Below are 11,684 nucleotides of genomic sequence, written 5' to 3'. Positions count from 1 at the left end.
AATACACACATTCAATCTGAATTACACAGGAAAAACTAATGGAGCAAATTATAATGCCACGGGGCTGGAGAGATGATTCAGTGGTTAAAAGCACTGATTGCTGTTGCAGAGGACCTGAATTCAATTCCCAGCACCCACATGGGTGGCTCGCAACCATTTATACCTTCAGTTCCAAGGGATCTGATGCAAATGGTGCACGCATATACACACAGGCAAGCAGTTGGACGCATAAATAAAATAAATATTTATATATATACATATATAAATGCCACATATGCATAAAATATTAAAAATACTTTGGTAACAAAATTAATTTAAAATAATAAGATTTCGAAACATTTTAGAGCTGCTGGTGGTGACGCACTTCTTTAATCCCAGCATTCAGGAAGTGGAGACAGGCAGATCTCTGAGTTCAAGAACAGCCTGGTCTACAGAATAAGTTCCAGGACAGCCAGGGCTACACAGAGAAACCTGGTCTCTAAATTTTTTTTTAATTTTTATGTGTATAAATGTTTTGTCTCCATATATGTATGCATATGTATGTACCATGTGTGTGCCTGGTGCCCTTTGAGGTCAAAAGAGGTTATGGATGCTTGTGAACCACCATGTGGGTGCTGGGAACAGAACATTGACCCTCTGCAAGAGCAATAAGTGCTTTTAACCACTGAGCCATCTCTCCAGCACCTAACAGAAAGATTTTTAAAAACAATAATAAAATGTTATGGTTTTGGTCCCTTTAAGAGACAAGCCACGCCCACTCCCTCCCCCATCCGCTGAGGCAGGCTGATCTTCAGCTTCTGGCCTGAGCTCACTCCTCTTTTCCATCTTCCTCTTGGAGAGGCAGCTTCCCTTCTGCCTCTCTCCACACTTCTCTGCTTCCCCCCTTCTCTGTCTCTCTCTATCTCTCTCTGTCTCTCTCTGTCTCTCTCTGTCTCTCTCTCCCCCTCTCTCTCTGTTCCCCCTTCACCCTTCCTCCTCCATAACCCCTGAATAAACATTCAACCTCACCCTGCATGTCGTGTTTATCCATGTTTCTGGCTTCTGCCCGCCCGCCACGTGTCTCCCTGCCTGGGACCAGCCATTGCTCAGGGACCAGCAGCCGTCTCTGCCTGGGGCCCACTGCCTGCTGCCACATGGCCCGCCACCACTGCTCTGGCCACCACTGCTCTGAGACCAGCAGCCATATCTGCCTGGGACTGGCTGTTCCCAGGGCCCGCTGTCTGCCGCCACATGGCCCGCCACCACTCTGGAATACTGTGAACAAAGAAAACCACACTACTAGGAGTAAAAGGGTCCTTGTATAAGCAGTTAACAGAAGTCACTTGGGCTATTTTTGCGTAATATTTGCAAATTAAAGTTCAACTTAACTCACTAACTTGAGATCTTCCTGAAACTGACCATTCAGTGAGGTGACAGGGAAAATTAGGGATTACATTCTAAATGTCATTTATGACACTAGAAGTCACTATGGCTGGGTGTGGTGTTGCACACCTTTAATCTTAGCCCTTAAGAGGCAGAGGCAGGCAGTCTCTGAGTTTGATGCTAGCCTGATATACATATATTAAAGAGTTCCAGAACAGCTGGGCAGTGGTGGCGCAATCCTTTAATCCCAGTACTTGAGAGGCAGAAGCAGATGGATCTCTGTGAGTTCGAGGTCACCCTGGTCTACAGAGCTAGTGCAAGACAAGCTCCAAAGCTACACAGAGAAACCCTGTCTCGAAACAGCACACACACACACACACACACACACACACACACACACACACCTGCAGAAAAACAAATAAGTTTCCAAAATAGCCAGGGCTACACAGAGAACCTCTGTCTAGATGAACAAAACAAGCCAAGTCACCATGACTGGGCATGGTGACACACACCTTTAGTCCCAGCTCTCAGGAGGCAGAGTTCTCTTTGAGTCCAAGGCCAACTGGTTTACACAGTGAATTCTGGAACAACTGAGGTTACAAAATAATCTTTATAATAAAAGAAGTCACGCTGTCCTCAGGCTTCAAATGGTTGGAATCCCACTGCTAAAATACAGAATTTTGCTTTCTATTTTTGGCCTCGTCTTTACACAGATAGGCACACCAGTTACTGGGAAGAGGAAGGACCAAATATACGATAGATGGAGCTGTAAAGCAGTTTACTTTAGGACTAATGGTTTCTCTTGGACATGATGTATGTGTTGGGTCATAGCAGTTTGGACATATAATGAAGTGAGATTTCTGTCTTTATAACCATGTGAAGAAGGACTGCTTGATGGACACCACTTTTTTGACTCCATGCTTAATCATTAACAAAACTTTGTTTTCCACGGCCACTGTTGACTCAGGTGAGAGTCCACGCACTCTCCCCCTGTTCCCTCTGTGGCGAGCGTCAGCCAACAGTCCTGAGCTCTTGAGTGGTCACAGCTGTTCTGATGATGATGACGACGGCTGTTACGCTCAGAGACTATATGCTATCACAGTGTCCTCCAATCTGCTTCCAGTCACATGTGATGGGCATAGAACGGTGGATGCGTGATTTCCCCTAATAGTTCACCATGAGGACCCAGTTTACCTGTACATTCCACACTAATTCAGGCCGGATTGACTTCCTCCTCTTATGCCTGGACATAAGTGGAGATAACGGAATAAAATCTGTCTAATCTTAATAATTAAGGAAAAGAGAAACTTCTATTGTTTAGAATGAGATGTGTGTGCAGCCTGACACAGGTGAATTCCCTAGGTTGCTAACAAGTTACTAGATAGATTGTTTGAAGGGTGTGTGTGTGTGTATGTGTGTGTGTGTGTGTGTGTGTGAGCGTGTGTGAGTGTAGTGCATGTGTATGCGTGTGTGTGAGTGTAGTGCATGTGGCTAAGTGTTCTAGACTGCCAAGAACATTGTTAGAAGAGGGCATGTACATAGGCCAAATTAGGCAGAGTCCCTGGTGGCTAAGCTATTCCCTAAGCTTATTTGTCTCAACTTCCCCAAGAGAATTTTCTCCTTGATTCCTTTGGCAGATCAAAGCAGATCAGCCTTCCTGGGACTGCTTGTTCTAAAAATTTTCACTGTGGGCTTTGTAGGGAATGCTAAGCAACATCTGCCCCTACCCCATTCAAGGTCCCAATGACAAACCAAAGCCTGATTCCACTAGAACGCCCCTGGGGGTAATCGACGAGTAGGCTTACTCACAGAGCCACGGGTCGGGACGTCGTAGGTCACCTTTTGGGGTGACATCTGCCACAGTCCAGGAACAGGCCGAGACTGCACGGATGCAAATCGTAAGAGGTTTATTGAGTAGACACAGGTACCTGCAGGCGGCAAGATCTCTCGGAAGACTTGCACGCCTGCCAACTGGAGGGCGGGCTTTTTATAGGGAAGAGCAAAAAGCAAGTTTACAGAAGCAAAAGCGTGGTTATCGGTCAATCAGAATGAGGCGGGGTGTCAGCAAAAAAAGCAAGTTTACAGAAGCAAAAGCGTGGTTATAGGAATGAGGTGGGGGGGGCATGAATGGTTTCCTCTCTCAGCATGGATGTCTGGCAACAGTCATCCTGTTCCTATCTTATAGATATCCTGTTTTGCAGTCAACCTGCTTTGTTGATGTCCTATCTTATTGATATCCTGCCTTGCAGTCTTCCTATTTCATAGACATCCTGCTCTCTCAAGCACATGGGATGTTCTTACGAAAGCAAACAGGACGTTCCCCCGGGAGCATGCTAGCTGCGGGTTTTGAGGACGGGGTCTGTAGGGTCTTTCAAGAGGAAGCTTTGCCTTTCTGCCTGCCTGCTTCCACTCTTGCTGGCAAGTTCACCTATCTTGTTGCTGTGAGCAGGTTCTAAGTTCAGCTTCTTTAGGTTTCCAATGTAAACTGAAGACCAGCAGCTCTCTAAGAATCCTACAGGACCCCAGCACTACAGGACCTCACGGACTGAACTACCAGATTCTTGGCTTTTCCATCAGCGCAGGTGTTGGGGGGACTGCAGACCACCAGCCCCTGAATTTCCTGTTAACAACTTGTTTTCCTCTGCTCTGAGCATGAGACCCTGATGGCAGGGGAGTGGTTTCTGGTGGCTTGCAGCTGAAAGTTCCCAAGAGCTGGGGCGTAGCCAGAGTCCTATATAAGCTAACAATAAAGGGGGCATCCTTGTTTTAAGGATGACTCGTGTTCCCCTGTCTCTGTCTGTGTGTGTTTAAATCTCCAGCACCTTTCCTGGCTCACAAACCGTCCTGTAGTGCAGACACTACAGGTGGAGGCCCCCAGCGAGATCGGGAGCTAGGGAGAGGCTGAGAGATCACCCTCGGGAAAGTTGAGGGTGGATTGAAGACGGGCATTCCCTGGCTCTTGCCTGATAGCGGTTCCAGTGGTGCAGGCGCCACAGCAGGAGGCATCGCTAAGATGGGGAACTAGAGATTTTTTGAGGAATGCCCTCTGGAAGGCTGGCCAGCAGGAAAGTAATAAAGAGGAGGCGGCAGGGTGAATTGGAGGCCTACAGATGTATGTTATTGTGGGTTTTTTTTTAATTATTATGTTTTATGACTGGAGATAAGAGCAGACCCCTGAAGGTCTCCACGAAGGGCCCACAAACATACTTCGCCCAATAACAGCAGGAAGTAGTCTGGAGAGAGAACTATGCCCAAATTTCCTACTGGAGGTTGTGGGGCTGAAGGGGATGCTGTGGGCGGCTGCTGTGATGAGCGCTGTTGACAGCCACTGAGGCAGCAGGGAAAGGCGGCAGCGGTGGCTCGGTTTGGAGTCCTGCTCAGCTCCCTGGAGCAAGCACTGCTTGGGCCAGAAGGCGGCTGGAGCAGAGCTTTGCAAGGGAGGCAGCCGACTGCTGTGAGTGCTCGCGGAGAGGCCCAGAAGGTGGTGGCGGTGCCAGGAGCCACTGCGGTTCCTGGCTCTGCGTGCCCAGAAGTTTGCTAGTGGCTTTCTCCCAGCGGCATTGGGAGGCCCATTCCCCCAGGCCGGTCGGTGTCCCCCTGGTGGAGCCGACCTGGCTGAGAGAGACTTTGGGATAGTAGCCTGTAGTGGCTGCTATTGTCACCACTGCGGCCCCGGCGGTAGATCATATTTGTGCCACACCAATGCCAGTCCAAAACCTTGGTCTAATTATATAGAAAAGGGGGATATGTTGGGGACTGCAGACCACTAGACCCTGAATTTCCTGTAAACGACTTGTATTCTTCTGCTGAGTGGATCTCTGAGTTCGAGGCCAGCCTGGTCTACAAGAGCTAGTTCCAGGATAGGCTCTAAAACTACAGCAAAACCCTGTCTTAAAAAACAAACAAAACAAAACAAAAAGATACCAGCCCACTTGGGTGTGGTCTCCTGTACTATATAAATGTAGTCATAAAACTTGTGCAGCCTCTGTCTCCTGGCTGCTGGATTCTGTTCCTGTTTTCCACTCATGCAGAGGACTATGATCTGTGAGTCTTTCCCTAAATAAAGAACACTTTATTATACTCAGTTCTAAGCTAGTGTGGGACAACTTTATAGTGTCCATCTAAGTCTATGTATAGTGTTCTGCCTGCATGTGTCCCTGCCCACCAGAAGAGGGCACCAGATCTCATTACGGATGGTTGTGAGCCACCATGTGGTTGTTGGGAATTGAACTCAGGACCTCTGGAAGAGCAGCCAGTGTTCTTAACCTCTGAACCATCTCTCAAGGGGTTCTTCTAGGTTGTTTTGATTGGGTTTGATTGTCTAGTCTTTCAAGGTACAAAGTATCTCTTTTAAGATCTGGCAGGAGTCAGGGGGTTTGTGATTATATTTGATGAAGAGAAAATATCCATTCTTACTAGATTTTTGTAGGAAGGAAGTCTGAGTTGATCCAGAGAGAGGCCTCCTCCAGCAGAAATCTGAGCTGATCTGATTTTAATCAAACAGGGAGAAGCATAGTGGTGCACTCCTTTAATCACAGCTCTCAGAAGGCAAGGCAGACAGACCATTGTGAGGTTTTTAGGCCAGCTTGATTTTTACAAAGTGAGTTCTAGGTCAGCCAGGGCTACATAGTGAGATTCTGTCTCAAAAAGGAAAAGGGGAGTCCGGGGTGGTGGTGGAGCCCCGGCTGGAGCAATGACTCAGAGATTAAGTGTACACACTGCTTTTGTTGAAGACCTGTGTTCAGTTCCCAGTGCTCTCACATCAGGCAACTGTGACTCCAGCTACTGGGGATCCGACGTCCTTTTCTGGTCTCTGATGGTACCGCACTCCTATACCTATTCCCACACAGACACTCCAACATGCATGTGATTCAAATAAAACGTATGAAAGGAAAGGAAGGGAGGTGGGTTAGCAGTAGCAGCGAATGAAGAAAGGAAAAAGTCTGTGGGTAATCCCACTGTATAATTGGTTTAGGGCTTCCAGCAGACTTCCCACCCAGGGATCTAGCCCTTTTCACAGCATAGACAAAAAGGGAACACTTGAGTTCCAGGTTAGAGGTATGAGTTAGGGCCTTTCATGAATGAAGATGTTGCCATTTGGGCTTAGTCAGGAATGGTCTATTGCTGTGGGACGATGGTCTTTTATCCTGTCACTTGTATTAGTTTTAATAAAATGCTGATTGGCCAGTAGCCAGGCAGGAAGTAGAGGTGGGGTGATGAGAACAAGAGAATTCTGGGAAGAGGAAAGGTTAGTATGCAGTTGTCACCTAGCCACAGAGGAAGCAAGTGAGGGAATGCATGCTTTCAGCTACATTTATGGTATAAGAGATCACGTCCAAGTTGGCTGGCATCTTAAAGGCTATTGGCTGAAGGAGTGGAAGAAGCTCCCACAGCATCAGTGTATGCATCTTAGCATACCAGTCTGTCCTTCTGGGCTGATTGCTAGCAGCTGGTTGGGGTCCCCAGGATGAAGAAGCTGTGAAGCTAAGACATCCATTCTGACACACACACACCCCACACACCCTTACCCCTTTAGTTTGAGGACGCAGAAGCAGTGTTGGGCTTGACTGACACATTTTTCTGTTTTTAATTTACTTTTTCCCAGACAGTTCCTCCTCCTCCTCCTCCTCCTCCTCCTCCTCCTCCTCCTCGTTGTTGGGGGCTGCAGACCCCTGGCCCCTTGACTTTCTTTGCCTGCCTCAGACCCTTTGCCTGTCTGAGTGGACAGTAAACAACTTGTTTTCCTGTGCCTGCAGCTGCTTTGAGCATGAGACCCTCATGAGTTCCTGATGGTGGGGGGGTGGGTTCTGGTGGGTTTTACAGCTGAAAATCGCAAGAGCTGGGGCGTGGCTGTCAGTTAAGGATCCCTATGTAAGCTTCCCTGGAGCACAATAAAGTTCTTGTTTCAAGGATGATCCGTGTGTCTGTGTGTGTATGTGTTTAAATCTCCAGCCCTTTCCCAGCCCGTGAACTGTTCTATAGTGCAGGTGCTACACCTCTTCTTCTTTCTTCTTTTATTTTTCTGAGAGGGGTTCTCTGTGTAGTTTTGGCTGTCCTGGAACTTGCTTTGTGGACCAGTCTGGCCTCAAACTCACAGAGATTTGACTGCCTCTGCCTCTGCCTCCCAAGTGCCAGAATCACAGTCATGTGCCTCCACTGCCTATCCAAGTTTTCTTTTGAGGGGTTTTGATTCGATGTAAGACCTTATGACCTCATAAGTCTAGGCACATATTCCATTTTTTTCTGTTTTAAATCCCATGAATTTCCCTATTTGTTTGTTTTTGAGACAGGTTCACTCTATAGCTGAGGAGGGCTGAGAACCCATTCTCTAGCTCAGACTGGCTTCAAATTCATAGTAATCTTCTTTAACCTCCCAATGGGCCTGAGACTACACATGTTAACTATTACACTTGGAGAATGTCATTGATTTTTGTCTTTATTTCTTCCTGCTTTCTTCTGATTCTTGTAATCTCTAAACTCATTAGATTTGAGACTTTGTAGTCATTCTTTCTTTGGACCACTAGCTCCCATATAATAAAACAGAGACTTCTTATTAATTATAAGAGCTTGGCCTTATCCCGTTTATATTAATCTACATTCTGCATGTGGTTCATTATTTCTCCTCAGCACCATGTGTCCCATTTCCTCAGTGTCTGGCTGGTGAATCTCAGCTCTCTTCTTCCCAGATTTCCTATCTTTTCCTGGAAGTCCCATCGATCCTCTCCCACTCAGCTATTGGCTGTTTTGCTCTTTATTAAACCAATCAGATGGTGCCTTGGCAGAGACACATCTTCACAGTGTACAAAAAGATTATCTGACAACGAGTCTTCTAAGTGTTTGGTGCCATAAGCTTCCCTTTTGCACTGTCTTTGCTACATCTAAGAGTTCTGTTTCTTGGGAGTCTAAGTAGACGGCTCAGTGGTTAAGAGCACTGGCTGCTCTTCCAGAGGACCCAGGTTCAATTCCCAGCACCCATATGGCAGCTCACACTCATCTGTAACTCATCTCAGGAGATCCGATGCCTTCTTCTGGTGACCCTGGGCACCTGGCACATAAGTGGTGCATAGACATCCAGGCCGGCGAGACAACCACACACACAGACATTTGAAAAGAAAAGGGTTCAGTTTCTTGATTTAAAAAATGTATGCTTTTTAATTTTCTTTCTCATGCTGTGGATGAAACTCAGGGCATTGCCCATGCTTACAAGAGCTCCACCATTGTGCTATTACCCTGGCCTAAAGGGAGTGGTTTTTGACAGAAACCTGGCCTTCTGAGTTTATAAATTCCGAATCCTAGTTCCACTTTGCATTTAAGCTGGACATTACTTTGGCAGGGGAATTTTATGCCTTTTTGCTATTGGCAGAAGGGAGTGGAAGTCTATATGTTCCACATCACTGACACCTAGAGGAACTCTTTATTACTGTTTTGTACAAATAGAAGTCCAAGCTCCCAATAGGCCTCCACTGACACCCCGTTGGTTGGGAGGGGAGGGGAGAGAGTACTTATTACTTCCTGCCTGCCTCTTCCCATTTGTGGGAAGTGGGCTTGTCGCCAGTAAGGAGTGATGGAAGTCCTGACTCTCTACTTGGCTACTGCTGTCGTCACACTGAGAGAAGGGGGAGGGGTGACTCCTTACATCTAAGTGGGAATGGAAGCCTAGGTTCCCTTGTTGACCAGTCCACTGACACCATTGGATAAGAGTCCCCTTACAGTCTACTGGGAATGGAAGTCCCAGCTTGCCACGTGTCCTTCCCTGAGACTACCTGTGGAAGAGGAAGCGGTGGCATCGGAGGCACTCTGGGATTTCTTCTGAGCAAGCGTGGAGGAGGGCTGAGGCTTTTTCATGGTTTTGGAAAGCACTGAATTGTCATTGTCTGCTAGTTGTTTTCCTTTCTAAGTTGCTGTTTTCCTGGTCCTTTGCCAGAGAGAACAGGTTTTTTCCTGGGACTTTGTGCTTGCCAGCCTCTCTCGGTGGCCGATTCCTCCAGTATCTCGTCTGGGATACATGAAGCCACCATGTTCTATAGGGGCCGAGATTGTAGTTGGTCTATCTTTTCCCTCCCTTTTAGTTCTGGTGATGTGCAGGGTGTGATTTATGCACAATGGGATAAATAGAAAAAATGTAATTAGTCCAGCTTCTTAGAAATTACAGTCCCCTGTCCTGTTTCTACAGAAGGTTATGTTGACCCCTCACCAGTGAGGTCTATTTGTGTAACATCCTGGCTGGAAAGTTCAAGTCCTAATTCTTGCATGTGATAAATCCAATTCAAATGGACTGAAAAGTACACTGAAATTTGTTGTTTTGCTTCTAGAACAGTCTTTAAGCAGGAATGAAATGTAGGTTCACTAAGGTTTGGTAGACAGAATCAATCTTTCAGAATGATTATGGATCATTCTGAACTCGCAAACATGAGTATAGAGTTTTCAAAGCTGTGAAGAGAAGCCATGAGGTCACATAAACTTCTGTGGATATGTCAAAGGGAAAGATACGGAACATATTTGAAAATGTAGCTAACATATATTTGAAAATAAATTTTTTCCAGGTGCTCATGGTGATATATAGATATGTGTGTGTGTGTAATATTATATATAAAGTATCTATATCTATCTATCTATCTATCTATCTATCTATCTATCTATCTCCAATTATTCAGGAGGCTGAGGCAGGAGGATGGCTTGAGTTCACTGAGTACAGCCTAGGCAACAAAATAAAACTAATGAAACAATATCAACATAAGTATTCTACTACATTTCCAGATTTTGTGGATAATTGTAAGGATTTTAATTTAAACATAATTGATTAATTAGGAATGATAGCTGTGGAAAGACATACACAGTTAATTACATTATGATAGGGAGATAAGGAAGGGCAGGGTACAGAGAATGGAGGGGAATATACTCAAAGCACATTTGTTGGCAACAGGCAAAAGCATTTTGCCCTGAGTCCTGTCTCATTTTGCTTGCAGGAAGAAACAAAGTTCAAGTTTCCCAACTCTGGGGGAGCCAAGGACTCCCCGATAGCTAACCAGCTCCCCCTCAACAACAGAAATAGCCTGTTACACATTCTTTGTTCTCTAGAAACACGATGACGCTTCCTAACAACAAAAAGAACAAATGATTAATCCCAGCACTCGGGAGGCAGAGGAAGGCAGATCTCTGTGAGTTCGAGACCAGCCTGGTCTAAAAGAGGTAGTTCCAGGACAGGCTCCAAAACCACAGAGAAACCCTGTCTCGAAAAACAAAAAACAAAAAGCAACAACAACAAAAAAAGAACAAATGAATCTGATTGGCTGGATTGAAAAACTTGCATTGTCTGTCAGCTGACAATGATGAAGCACTTAAGGAAAGCCTCTAATCTTTGAATTCTGATTGGTGAAAATTGTAAATGTAGCTTGACACTAATGTTTGTGACTTTTTGTGCTTAAATACTTGCTTCAGCTGGCATTTGGGGTCATAGTTCAGCTCCTGAGTCTGTTTTGTGCCCCTGATTGATTAGTTTTCTTGTTTTGTTTTGCACTGCCCTGTATTAAATCTTTTTGCTGTTGTTGTTTTGTTTTTCGAGACAGGGTTTCTCTGTAGCTTTGGGGTCTGTCCCGGAACTAGCTCTTGTAGTCCAGGCTGGCCTCGAACTCAGAGATCTGCCTGCCTCTGTCTCCAGAGTGCTGGGATTAAAGGAGTGCGCCACCACTGCACCTGTATTAAATCTTGCCTTGAAGAAACCTCATGTGCCTACTCGTGTTGATTTGGAGCCTTGGACCCACAACACATTATAAACTTTTATGAAAATATCTTCATGTAGCTGGGCGGTGGTGGTGCATGCCTTTAATCCCAGCACGAGGAGGCAGAGTCAGGCAGATCTCTGTGAGTTCGAGGCCAGCCTGCTCTACAAGAGCTAGTTCCCGGACAGGCTCCAAAGCTACAGAGAAACTCTGTCTCAAAAAAACCAAAAAAAAAAAAAAAAAAGAAAGAAAGAAAGAAAAAGAAAGAAAAGAAAATATCTTCATGTAACCTCATCTCTTCTATAATGAATATGCAACAATGGAAATGAAATGATTTATTTGCAAGCTTTGTATCTTTCTAAATAAAATTTATTTCCAGATATTATAAATCTTTTTGCATTTTCACTCTTAATTGTGTATTATTATTATTTTAAATTAATTTATTTTTATTTCCTGTGTACTCATTTGCCTGCTTGTATATCTGAGTGAAGGTGTCAGATCATCTGAAACTGGAGTTTCAGATAATCAGTTCCTCTTAACTGCTAAGCCATCTCTCTATTCCCAATTGTTTATTATTACATTTTGTAGCAGGGTCTCTCTCTG

This window comes from Microtus oregoni, unplaced genomic scaffold (assembly GCF_018167655.1).
Source record: "Microtus oregoni isolate MIOR12 unplaced genomic scaffold, Mior012 000015F_ref0000493, whole genome shotgun sequence".
Lineage (NCBI taxonomy): Eukaryota > Metazoa > Chordata > Mammalia > Rodentia > Cricetidae > Microtus > Microtus oregoni.
This window is presented reverse-complemented; position numbering follows the sequence as displayed.